This window comes from Taeniopygia guttata, chromosome 3, assembly GCF_048771995.1.
Source record: "Taeniopygia guttata chromosome 3, bTaeGut7.mat, whole genome shotgun sequence".
Lineage (NCBI taxonomy): Eukaryota > Metazoa > Chordata > Aves > Passeriformes > Estrildidae > Taeniopygia > Taeniopygia guttata.
Window position 1 is genome coordinate 58,127,403 of NC_133027.1, and position 14,186 is coordinate 58,141,588.

The following is a 14,186-nucleotide window of genomic DNA, read 5'->3' on the forward strand; positions in this document are numbered from 1 at the left end:
AGAAAGCTCTCTGTCTATGTATCTGTCTTCTGACTAAATGCTTCACTGGGTATTTCCAGCCACTCTTATCCCTCTAGCAGAAATAGGGAGGAGAGGGAATGCAGTCTTTCAAAGGAAACATCATCAAGCTGTCTTTGATTTCTCCCTCCTGTAAAAGACGCACACAAGCCTGACCAGCCTGCCTGGAGAAGAGCTTGACTCTTGGGTCCCTTGAGTGTTTGAGTTTGTTTCCCAAGTCACTGAGAGGAACAAACTTGTGTCAGAAGGACTCTAACTTTTTCTTCCATCTGGGCTCCCCCACCTCTTCCTGGGTTTAATTGCAATAGGTTCTACTGGTATTTGCAATTAAATACATTCATTAATTTCTGCTTGTTTATTTTTCTTATGAAAGAATGAGGGTCACAAAACTAAAGCTCTCACATGGGCTTTTTGGGGATGAAGGGATATTATCTATAAAAGTTTAAGTGTAGGACTTGGTGCTTGTTTGCATAACTAAATAAAATGGGAACAATCAACTGGAATTAGCCTGTCTGAGGGTCAAATGCTCCAATGGGAGTTTTCACTTGCCTTCATGAGATCCAGGTCAGTTAAAAGCAGCTCAGGGCCAGAATTGCTGCTTTTTTGTATTATCTAGCTGGGAATTAGAGTTGTTCCTGGATCTTATTTCACTAGAATGTAAGCCATAGCAGTTAAATTTTGGTTGTTGTCCATCTACTGATATTCCTTGCTGTCCCAAATGCTGTCTCTCCAGCTTGTGTGAGACTATGCAGTGCACAGAATATGTGAGTGGCAAACCCATGTCTTGTATAGGGAAAAGCCCAGGATATTAAGTGGAACTAAATATTTTTGTTTCAGATATGGCTGTCTGGCATAGATACTGTGGAAAGGATAGAGGTGTGGGCTAGTGATGAGGGGTCAGCCTTGAAGCTGATCCTTGAAATTAACATCTGCATCTACTGATTCTGAGCTGACCTGCCCAAATTTCTCTCCAGCAGGCTCTGATGTCAGCTTCATTAGAAAGTAGTATGTTTCCATTGTCTCAGAGAAGTATCCAACAGCTAGATCATGTTGGAATGCAGAACTATCCCATCAAAGCCTTCTGTCCTTTGCCTGAGCATTTTGCATAAGCAGCAGTATGTCACAACAATGCAATGATCTTCCTGCTGTATTTTTTTATTCCAAATCCCAAGCAGTTCACTGTAAGGAAGTTATGCATGGGTAGAAAAAAAGCAAATCTTCCTATGTCCAGCTGATGAGCTGTCCCCAGGTACTGCATCCAGGAGCATATTTTTTAAGTAGTTGCAAAGGGATTCTGTGGATTGCACCCTTGGGCTGATCCTGACATCAGGACAGCAATATGGAGTAGTCCTAGTCTGGCTGTTGCTCACTTGGAGCTTCTTGCATAGTCTAGGCTGGACCTGGCATCTGAAAATCCTAGTCCTGCCTGTAATCTTTAAGGATTACAGTTTTGAGGGGGCTAATATGTGTATGTGTCTAAATATACAAATATGATTACAAACTTATCTCTATGTGTGTCATTCTGTTAACCTCTTCTGAATGTTTGGATAAAAAAATGGCAGAAAAACCATCTGGTTGCACTTGCTCTTGCAAGCCAACATCTGGCTGCCAGACCTGAGAGGCTGTGTAATCTCTGCTCATGTGGTTTCCATGCTTTGATTCCCCACTACAACTGAAATGCTGCAGAGGAACTTGCCCCTTGTGGCAGAGTGTGATCTGACGATGTGTTGGAAGCCCAGAAGGAAGTCTACCATTAGACTTTGTTTACATGGAAGTGTTTCCAGGTTAATCCAAGTGGCAATTTTTGTGTATGGCTTTCCTAGTGCTTCATCACTAAAGCCTTGGCCTTAAAAAGCTCTTGCTTGGGCTGGAACTGTGCTTGCAGGTACCCAGATATATTGTAGAGGTGAAATGTCAGTCCTGCACGATGAATGTGATAAAAGTGAATAGTTCAGTTAGCCTCTGAACTGAAATTCAGGAAAAATATGCTTTGCTTTCCTTACACACCACACACACGTGCAAGGAAATGAGACCTTGTGTATTGCCTCTTAGATTTATTTGTGGGTGGATGAATGAAAAGGATGGGATGATAGTGCAGTTCATGCAAAGAAGGAGGATGTAGGTGCTGGAGTGTTGCCTCTGCTGTATAGGTAGGCACTGGGCTCTCCAAAATTCAGGAGAAAAGCATGGAATTCTTCCTCTGCTGACATGGGGCTGAACATGTATCTCCCACTGGTGTGCCCTGTCTGCCATGGCAGGAGCATTTCAGAAATGATGTATTTTGAGTTCCTGCAGCCAAAATGACTGAACTGCTTGATCACTGAGGTAGTCAGGCAAAGGTGACCCCCTCCAGACCAGTGCCCAAGGTACTCCCCTAACAAGAAGAACCTGGATATCAAAAAAATACTATGTGCAGAATCCTAACTGCTCAAGGGGAAACATCTGCCCTCATCATGATCTTGTTCCACTAACTGAGCCCCACATCCTCTTTTCACCTCCAAGCATTTTGTGACTTTGGATGAATTGGCAAGACATTTTGAATCAATCAACACCCCATATTCAGTAAATAAGTTATTTGCTTCTCCCAGTCTTGCCCAAAGCATTTTTCAGTTGCATGAAACTATTTTCTATTAGCTTGAAAGGGGAAGAGGAATGAAATAAATTTGTTGACTGAGTCAGAGAATATGGAACAGCAGCTAAACAAGAACACTGATTTTCTGATTTTTGTCACGATCAAATTTAGACTCCATCTTCCACAGATATTCAGTCTGTGGAATGTTTTTTTCCCAAAAGAATTCACAACGAATTTGTTCATCTCAAGTCAGAATGACTGTCCTGGTGGCAGTTGGCAGTGACATTTGGGTTATGTTAATGAGAGCAAAATTAAATATAGTGCAAAACTAAATTTAGCACAAAGTAGGAACTAGTAACATGTAAAATAAGTGAAAAAGAAGAAAGAACTACCTTTCAGACTGCAGATCAAAGGGAGAAAATTATTGGAAAGTCCCAACACTAGTTTAGATTTTTTTTCAAGGGAAAAAAATACAATAGCCTGAAAACTGCGATAATGCTTTTCTTTTTTGAAGCCACATAACCTCACCTTCTGTTGGAGGAGCAATCAAGTTTTATCCTTTACCTTGACACTAAAATCAAATGCAGTGGAAGAGACAGAGAGAGGAAAAAGGCTCTGTTTTTGTCTTTCGTACGAATTTGCAACATTCTTGAAAATGGTGAAAAATTTGTAAAACTTTTCTTAGAAAAAAGCCCAAACAAAGGAATCAGAAAAATAATATAACTGGAAAAAAACAAACAAAACAAAACAAAAAAGATGCTTGTAGAAAGCCAGTATGATGGTTATCTGTAGCAGGATATTTTTGGTGGAGATTTAAAGCTGCCCACAGAAGTTAGTAGTAATACCATCATCCACTCAGAACAATCCATCACCTCAGTTGCCATCATCTGTCAAATTCTCAGGTTGCAGTTAAGGCTTATCAAGCATGCCCCAACCTTGTTAGCAGTAATCTTTAAGTAAAATATGTCAAATAACAGAGAGGCTCCACTTAGACCAGATGATATCCTATTGCCACATTATTTCCACTCTCAAATTGACCTACCATGAAACTTGGCAGCATTAATGTATGTAGGGATCCTCTGCTCTCTTTAGAAGGAGCTGCTCATTATCACCAGAGGAAAAGCTCCTGGAAGAACCTGTAGCTGCTTTTGGGGTTTAGTATTTAATGTGTCGACATTTCAGCTTCCAACATCAACCTTTCCTGAGTGACAGCAGTTGCACAGCCCAGATCCTCATGACTCAAGCAGAACAGGCAGCTGGATGAATCCATCAGACAGCTGCATGTTAAGCCACAGTGTACACAAGCAGAGAAGCGCACTTCCAGCAGGAGACAGTATTTATTTCCATAGAAACAAAATAATCCATTTTATGTCACTGTCCTTGCCATGTGGCAAAAGAGAGAAGAGACAATGGTAACCCCATCTGCTTCTTGTGCTCTCTCATATGTCAGTGTGTAGAGGTCTAAATTGTGAACAAATATATTTCTCTCAGATTGATGTTAAATTGTTCACATGTGGTGTTCATAGCCAAGACTTGTAATGGAATAAAAAGCCTGCTGTGTTTCAGAGACCTCTCTATCAGACCAGTCTCAACTCATCTCTAGAGCTGCTGAAGTCCTTGGGGTCATGCCTGTCCTGCATCGTCAGCATGTAAAACTTTCATTCTTAACAAGTCCTACAGGAAACTTAATTGCAATTTCCTTAAGACATAGGACATCAGTACTTTTCAGAAGGAACATAAGCAGCAGAGACCAAAAAAAAAGCTGCTGCTTTCTGAAAACACATCAGATTTGTATGCATTTGGAGAGGGCTGGAGTGTCTTGAGAAGTGTTTTGTATTTTTTCGTTGGGAACTGCTCGAGTCCTTAGGAGCCCCAGCAGCATGAAAATGGTCCATGAATGTCTGATTGCTAAGGCTGGATTAGAACAGCTCTGATTTCGTGGCTTCTCCCTCTTCTTTCAGTACCACTTAGCAGATCAAAGATATGAAATTTAATCTGGCATAACAGTCCAAGGAATTATTGCTGGGGCTGTGGTGGTGTATAGAAGATCATTGCCTGAACCCTTGGCCTGCGATAAAATTAGTATTAAAAGAACCCTCTGTGTAAGCAGGGTCCAGAGACTGCTGGCTGTGTGTGGGAGGGATGATGCTGTCTGCTTGTTCCCCTGAGGCATAGCCATAAATACTGCTGTGATAATAGGAGCTTGCAGAAAAATCTGAGACAGTTCTTCCTCAGAGGGATGCTGACTTAGAAGTAGTTTGAATAGCAATATATGTTCTCTAACAAAGGTTAGAGGTTTGGGAAATCCCATATTCTTCTGAGATTCCCTAGTGAATATATTAACCATATCTGAGGTATTTTTGCACAAGGTCACATCCAGCATCTGGAACAGGATATAGGAATATATTCCCAAAATGTGAATGGGTGATACAGGTAAAATACTGCTGTATTAGCATACAAGTAAGGGTTTTTTTCTGAAAATACCTGTAATTACAGCTGTAGAGAAACTAACCACCTATTTATTTGGAGGTAATCAATCATGTTGTGGCCTGGTTTATGCAGAAATTTATGCAAAATGGATGATCACAGTGTCTGTGTTTTAAAGTCTGTAAATTTAATCTTTTTCTTCCCTTTCTAGTTTTCTACATAATTTGTTTACCCTGTCTTTCTCCTTGATGAGAAGGTGAGTTCTCTCTCCTTGCAGAAGCTGAAAGCTCTGATCAAATTCTTGCCTTCCTCTTTCTAATATGTATAATCCAGTAGAGAAGGATGTCTGTGGCTAGTCTGAGCCTCTGCACTGAAGTGTATGGAATAACCAGGTTTTCCAAGGCCAACCAATTCTGTGTGATACAAGAGAGCCTCAAAAAAAAAGATTAAGATATCTTATTTTAGAGGCAACAATAACTAATCTCCCTCTCAATCACACTGATGTAATATAGGTTTTTTTTTTTCTACAGAAGAAAGAGTTTGGATAGGAAAGTTTCAGGGAGAGCTAAGGAGCTGTACTACTAATGTAGGCAGGAGACCTGGGTTGCCAAGAGGGTAGGTTATACACGGTGAGAAATAGGTTTTTATGTGGACTAAAAATTTAAGATGTTCACAAATCAGTTTTGTGTTCCCATGCTTTGCTTTGTTTAACTGAGCTCTCTTTCATGCTCTGTCACCAATTGTATGAACATGGTCTCCAGCCAAAGATGAGATTTTTCTTGCAGCAGATCTATGAACCTGCTTTATTTCCACCATCCCTTTGAATGAATGGTCATTAGCCTGGTACTTACATCTCTCCTTGTCCTGCTTTCACCAGAGCTGTGTGCAGAGGGTAAAATCACCTCTGAGTGATGCTTAATATCCTGTTAATTTATCACAGCATCCCATTAACTCTGTGGAGAATCTCAGGCTGTGAAGAGCCACAAAGTGGACCCTTTAAAGTAACAAACCTTGCCTAGGAAAAACTCCACTGCTGTAGAAGGATGGCTGAAATGACAGATGGGTTTTCCTTTCTGGTAAAGTGAATTTCTCCTCTAGTATGCTGGGAAGGGAATTGTATCACACCAAAACACTGCCCTCCTTCCACCCCAGGGCATGAGGTCTGGCTGTTACATTGCATCAGCCTGCCATGCAGGAAGCCAGGCTGTAGCCTTCCCCTGTGCTTGATAGGTTTTTAATCCAGGCAATGTCTTTGGGCCATTGGGGAAGTTGCAGCTGCTGCTGATTCAGCTGATGGCTCTGTAGGAATCCATAGCAGGGAGAAGAGCTGGCCTGAGTGCATCCTTCTGCGGATCTGAGAGTGTAATTGCAGCAGGTGGTCTCCTCTTGTGGTTCCTGGGATCAAACCTTTTTAAGTGAGGCCATGAAACTTATTTTGCAGCCTTTCAGGCTACTTTCTCCTTGAGCTTGTGCTGTGCTATTTCTAATACCATGGCCTGTGTTCAGATCCCTTACAACAGCTGCCGTGCTTCAGAATCACATCTGTCTCTCTCCAGTGGTAGGAGAAGAGCCAAAGGCTGGCAGTGCCAGAGGATTTGTTGCCCTGGTTGTGTGTCCTGCCTGGATGCAGGGCAGCCACTGGGGTACCAGTTAGGCCTTCCCTAGGTGCCCACTCATCCATAGCCCCAGGCTGCTGTTGCTAACTCTTCCTGAAGGCAGAGGAGCATAGGGGGAATCCTTCCTAGAGAAGGGGCAGCAGCTGCATTTAAATCCCTTATCCACGGGGACACCTTTTCCAGCACTGTAGTGATTTTGCTACTGCTAGGAGGATCAAACTCCAGCTGTGTGTGTTGCTTGTGACTCTCAGGGACACAGAATATAGGTGTGTATCTTCGACTATCACTTAGACACTCAGGAATCACTGTCCCTGAATTCAGCAATGCTGTGCTGTCAACGTAGCGCTGGAGAGGAGTGTGCTTAGAAGAAAATTATTTATCAAACTGTGTTTTTCTGATTTGAAGACCTAGAACAGCCAAACACTTCAGCAAGTATTTGATTATAAACAGAGGAACACTTGCTAGATTAGGAGCAACCGAGCGTGGTTTCCTAGATGGGCAGTGCTATTAAAAGGGCAGCAGCTGGCCAGTTGTGCCCTTCAAAAACAACACAGGACTCTTGGTGTAAAATTACCGTTTTGGCCAACATTTTGTCATGTATGACACTGCTTCTCTCTGATAGACAGAGCTGACTGGAAGAAAAACTCAGAAAACCTAGAGAGATGAAATGAGGGGGGCAATCTAACAAGTGGAGACCTAAATCTCTAATATTCCTACTTCTGCAATGGAGTGACTGTCAGTAAAAAACTTCGCATGAAAGCTGAAATTTCATTTTGGATTCTCATGCTTCTGAGGGAAAAAAAAAGAGAAAATTACACTCCCTTATGAATTGCCAAGGGATCGCACAATTGCTGCATTTATTTTATTAGCCTTCTGACCTTTCCCTTCTCTGGTGAGGTTTCTTTTTCCTATTAGCTCTATTAGAGCGTCTACTGAGATGGCAACAAAACAGACATTGTTATTGTTGGCTAACTTGTTCTTTTAGCAGGGAACAGGGACGCACAGGCCATGAGCAGACACTGGCCTTGCGCATGCAGCCTGTGGTAGGCGTGGGAGCCACACCATGCCTGGGACACCAGCTCTGGTAGGAAGCCCTAACTGTGGACACCACGGTGCTGAGAATGCTGCATCTATTTTCATGAAGTGCTTCAAGTCATGCTTGACTTGTAGCTCAGGAGTGATTTATTTGCCTCCAATGGAGGAGCATTATTTTGTTTTGTACCATTCATGTATTTTTGCACAGATATTGGGGGTTTTCCCCCACTCTTTTTTATGAGTGCTCCCCAAAAACCTCGTCCTCTGGTGCTCATCAGTGTTAGACTATGTGGTGATGGCTGGATGTTTTCTGCCCCCATAGGTTTTAGGGCAGGTTGGTTTGCAACAAAGAACTGCAGCTTCTGGAGAGATGGATGTGATTATTGTAGGAGCAATTTCCCAAAGCACTATGTGGATTTTGTGTCCTTAATTTAACTGGCTGCTCCACATCAGCGGAACTGAGGGTTTCAAGAATTTATACCAAGCAGTAAGGGTCGACTGTCATGCTGGCTTGGAGCAGGACTATGGAATTTTTGGGCTTATATGGAAGTTTGAGAAAACTTCAGAAATAATTCTGGAATAAGCCCAGCAGACTGCATGGTAACAGAGGAGTTGGCTGAGGAACTTATAGCTGCGGGGAGAGAATAATCATCCTTTTTCTAAAGAAAGTTTGATCCCAAGAGGGGAAAAAACAACTCAGAAGACTAGTGGAGAATTTGTCAATTATCTTTTCCTTCGTGGGACCTATATATAAAAATCACAGTAATAACACTGACACTACTGAATTTAGCAGAAGCATTTAAGGAGAATTTGGAGATAGGATCTCACCAGCTTTCCCAAATGCCAAGATTGTAGCCCTGTGTTATTCTAATATTAGTCACTTCCAGCAGATAAGATTGCGTAAAACCCTCAGCCCATCTCCAGTTTCAGGAGGGCTGAACCAAGCCAGTTAGGAACAGTTAAATTGCTAGTTCTTGAACATAGTGGCAGCATGATAAATGTGACCTGTTAACTCCAGGAAAGTGCAGCCAATCTTTCTTTAGTTTAGCCTTAGGGAAAAAGCATATTAAAACTTTGCGTGTTGGCATTTGAAGTCTTCTATTTTTAGACAAATGGCACCACAACTCTAGAGTTTAAGGAGAAAGGCTGAATCAATTGCTCTTATATGTTTACTCCATATAATTACTTTGTTCTCCAAATTAATTTTCTTATATTTTATCACTTAGGAGACTTAGGTATTTTCTATAATCCATGGTACTAGACACTCTTTAAACACACAGCACTGCCAAAAAACTCCCACCTTTCTGACTTTCTGTGGCTGTCTAGGTACTGGGAAAATGTTTACAGTAGCTGTATTTCTTGTTGCACACCAGGGGTGTTTGAAGTATTGCATCAGCCTGGCAAAGAGGCAGCTGGAAGCAACCCTGACACCCCAACATGGGTTGTGCTTGTCTTTAGAAAAAAAGGGATAATTGCTGACTCTCTCAGGGAAGTTGTACATCTAAAAGTGAGCAAATGATTAACTGTGCTATTAGAGGAGATGTGATAAAAAGGAGACACCTCAGACAGTGGGGAGAATAGAGAGTAATAAGGTCAGGGCCCATTCATGAAATAGGCCCTTGTGGTATACTTTGAGATCATGCACCACCTCAAGATAAAGTTATACTAGCCCTTTGCTGACAGTCATCAGATGATCTGGTACCCTAGATTCCCAACACAAACAATCAGGAGTTGGGACTGTGGTATTGCAATTAAAATAGTATCAGCTGCACTGTCACAAGGGCTTGCTCACAGCATGAACAAGTGTTCACCTCTCTGTGATTTCACACTGATCCCACCTCACCAGCCATTTGAGTATCCTGTGATTTTCCACAAAGCTACTCATGACAGGGAGAACAGTAGAGACTGTGAGGCTCTTCTGGGCCCCATGGCACAAGGAGTTAAGTCAGGACCAGGGGGAACACAGTACAGAAACATAGGTATGAACTAGAAACTACCTTCTAGCTTAGCTTCTTACTATATTTTTCACATTTTTTTGGGGCACAGATGTTCTTGCAAAATCCCATTAAAAGACAGAAGGAATTAACAATACCTGGGCCTCACTTAGACCCAGGCAGTATCTCTAGTTATCCAGTCTGAGCCACAGAGTATTTCAAGAATGTATGTACCATTATGGACTGGGAAGATATGTGCTCCATAAACTCCGAAGCCTTGATTGCCTCAGCTAGAAATATCTCTAAATTAATATTGCCAAACATTGTATGGTTTTCAGCTGGCAGTTAGTATTTTGATATGTTTTTGATCAGGACTAGTCAGGAGAATAATGGAGTCAAAGAAATTCCAACCCAATGCATTCATGGCATCATGTTTAATCGCAGTGAACTAAATAGTGCAAATTACCCTAATGATCACTTTCAATTTAATTGCTGGGCTACCTCTGTATTTTTCAAATAACTGAGATTGTAAAGTTTTCTACTTCTTAACTAAGTTGCTTTTTGGTGTCAGTTAATGTTATGCCTCATTAAGTTAATATGGTGGTTTCCTGCCAGTTTTATTTCATGTTTAACAGACAAGTCATCTCTATAGGGTACTGTTAGAAATTATGTTATAACATTTCATGTCTATTTGCTAACCACAAACAGTCTCTCTGGTGAAAAAAATGCATTCAACTATCTTTATTTTTGCTAATTTCACTTTTCTATGAAAAGTCCCTTCTGATGTGGAGAGCACAGCTGCACAGGATGAAGCCAAGAGGAGCCCAGAGAGAAAACAGTGGTGCTGGCAGGAGCCACTGGATGGGGACCGCACTGCTCCTGGAAACCCAGGCTGTGGGAAAGGGACCCCCAGGCTCTGCTCCCCTCTCCCTGTGTCTGGGGCAAGGACACTGCTCAGCCTCCACCGGCTTCTGCCCCCGCTGCTCTAGAGCTGCAGCCTGGGGGAGGCCACGGTAGCTGTCCCTCCTGCAGGTGCCGAGGGCATGGATGGAGCATGAAGCACCATCCCTCAGCACCAGCAGGCTCCTGGCAGCCTGCCTGCAGAGGCTGTGCTCGTGCTCTGGAGCAGCAGGCACTGAGCAGGGAGTTACACAAAGTGGTGCCAACAAAAACTCTGCTCTAACTCTTCATGGGTAGATTGGCACAGTCCTGCTCTTTGTGATGAGCCCAGGAGGCTTTCAATGCTTTATTTTCTTGAGCACAAGGATGGCTTGAATGTGTTGACCTGGTAAAGCTGGTTGCTTTGACCTCAGGGTGTATGTGGCTTGTAGTGTTAGGAGGCTGGTTAACATCAAACTGGGATTATGAAGGGAGTTGTCTTCTGTTTGGAGATTTGTTTGGGATACAAGTCTTTACCAACTCCTTCTGCACTAAAGAAATAAAAATCAGCTGCTTTAAATACTGTATTTTTGAAGCTTTAAGATTTTAATATGATTCTTTGCAATATATTTTCCATATGATTTTGTTTCACACATCAAGTACGGCCTTATAGCCAGAAGAGTTTCTCATCTCTGCAGACACGTGCACGCAAAATAACCCTCACAAGGTTCAAGCTCTGAATGGTGTGCAAGGTTGACTCATTTTACTGGAAGCAGGGACAGACAAATGGTAAGAACAATTTTAAGCACATTCTGTCACTGCAAGGAGTGAAGTATGTGTTGGGTATAATTCCTATTTATACTTGTATTCTAAAACAGTCCAAAATCCAAGTTAGGTTTGATCTCCTTACTGCAGTGGAACAAAGTGCTCGTCCCATATTGGGGCTGGATGCCTCGAAGGCATTCTGTTACTCCAAGCAGCCTTTCCAGGGAAAAGGTGTCTCTCCAGCTCCTAAGATCTGAGGCATGAGTGCAGAGTGTCGATGCTGCAGTATTTCAATCCCCAACAACCAGAGAAGGGTTTGCTGGAACCCTGTGGCATGAAGACCCTAACATTGTATCACCTCTATATAGTCTCTCATAAATTTCTGTTCACAGTTACAGCTGTGGTTTCATGGTGCTGAACAAAGCATGCCCAAGGAACTGCAAGAAAGGCCTGTTCTCCATGAAAAATATCAGGGATTAATTAAGATTGAATATTTTAGCTGGTGTGGCTATATAGGAGAGCATAGATGTAGGCTACTGGGGGTAAAGAGTGGTTTATTCTGATTTATTTTTAATTGATGGAAATTTAAAAAAAAGTTCGAATTTAAAATAGAGTATTGCAGCACTTTGTGCCTGTTTATAAGCTTCCATTGGCTCAATCAGACTAATTAAAACACTTAAGAGCTACTACACTGATGAAAACTACTGTGTAGGTAACATCTGATATGCTCTTTCATGGAAGGAAGATCTCAGAGGAGGTGTGGAAATGATCTACCAGAAATTTACCAGACTTGTCATAAAATTCATCTTACAGGAACATAAGACCAACCAACTGGTCACAACAGAGGCTCACCCAGCCCAGCAAGATGAGCCCTGCCACTACTCACACTCGAAGCCAGGGAATGGTATAAGAATGGGGCAAATACACAAGAATGCTTCCCTATCCTCCAGAAATTTGTGTATAAGCTAGAAGTGAGTATGTAATAGCTCTTGATGTATTTCTGGCTCATGAATATGTAAAGTCATCACTTGAACCCAAGTAGACTTTCATACCTGCAGCATCCTGTGCCAGGTTTGTTTGAGGTGGAAAGATATTGATGGAAGAGTCATCATGTCATGAGCAGAATTAAAGGTTTTATCTGCCTTTCTACAGTTGTCGGCAGTGAGATCCAGAGAGCTGCTAAGTCATCTTACAAGCATTTTCTATAACCAGATGTTGCAAGTGACCTGTGATGAAATATTTAGTAACAGTATTAGTATATGCCAATCTTCTGACACACGGTGTCTGCAACTACATCTGCCTTCCGTGGTCCAGGTATACCAGAAGAGCTATATTTCTTGCTGTAGTGATCCATGCTGCATTTCTGTGCTGTGATTTTCCCATCTGGCATCCTTGATTCATAGCAGCAGCTCTTCTCTTCCAAGATTCTGTTTGCTTTTACTTGGTTCTTTTTCCTTTGAGATTTCTCACCAGTTCAAGGAAGATAAATAGATACGGAGACAGTGTTGCACAGGGTGAGAGGGAGCAAGCGTCTGTTGTCATCAGCTTTTCTGATTTTGTTGGAGCTCTTGTGCTTTTCTTTAGCTGCCTTCATGCAACAAAAGCCCTGGAAAACAGCAGAGCACAGGGCTCATCAGCTGTACACAGGTGCTACCACGGTGCTGATGCTGGGCTGTGCAGTCTCAAATTTTTATTCAGGATGCAAACTTTTCAGGCACCAGAGGGAAAAATCTATGTGTTATTTCCTAAAGTTTTTATGTGCTGCAGCCACCATCTGCCTACAGCTCATAAATTAAAACCAATTAACTGTACAAGACACGTCGAGTCACTGCTTCCCAGTGACATGCCTCCTCCCTCTTGCCTGGTACAGTCAAGCCATGAGGAGGCAGCTCCTCTGGTAGGAAAAAGCTCAAACCTGCAACAAAACCCAAACTCCAACTCTCCAAAAGTGAAAGAGAAAAAAAAAAACAAAAACATTGGGGAAACAAATAGAAACACAGGAAGACAAGTCTTGTGACCCATTAGCTCTCTCATTTACAGCATAAATCATTCTGTTATAGTCACAAATTTTGGGACATAATTGGACTACATGTCTAAATCTATTGCCAGTGATTACAGGCAAAATGCCCTGAGCAGTGAGGCCTGCAATCCAGCCCTGTGCAGTTCAGGGGGAGGCTTTGTGGAGGGAGAAGAGAGTCTTTGCCATCACCAGAGTATTTTCCATGAGCAGTTCTGTAGCTGGAAACAGATGCTCCACGCTGCCGTCCAGCCAGCATAGTAATGTAAAAAACATTACAAATCTACCCTTCAAAGCGGTTTTCAGTTTGCTGGCTGTCCAGCAGTGGCTTGACCTCCTCCTTGCTCCTCACTGAAAGCCCATGTGGGTATCCCAAGGATGCCTCTGCCCCATCCCTCTGAGAAGGGGAGAATAGCCCCCAAAGCTGCAGCATCTCTCTGTTTTGTGGTTGAAAATGGGTAGCGCTACCATTTCCTAGTCTCACTTCTGGCTGACCATGAGAAACACTGAAGAGCTTTTGGATTCCCTTGCCAATTTTTCCTGAGCAAATGTGAATGCTGTGGCTTCAGGAATGAAAGGTTAAACTAATTTCCTGCCCAGCCATCTACCTGGGCACCAGTTATCCTTCAGAGGGAGGATGTCCCACCAAGACCCTGCTACAGTTGAGGTGTTTGAGCTCTGCATTTGCAAACTCTGTTGCAAGCCTGTAAAAAACACACAGATGATTAAGGGTGAATTTTTCACTGCTCTTGACGCCTCTCCTTTGTGTGTGTTCCTGCAAACTCTGCCCATAAGTGTGTTGATTCCCCAGGGCATTCCCCATGTGCTGGACACATGGCAACTTGAAAGCAAACTCAGATGGACAGAGATTGTTTACTGCTGGCTGCAACGCAGGTACTCTGTAATGTAACTTCTAAGTCTGC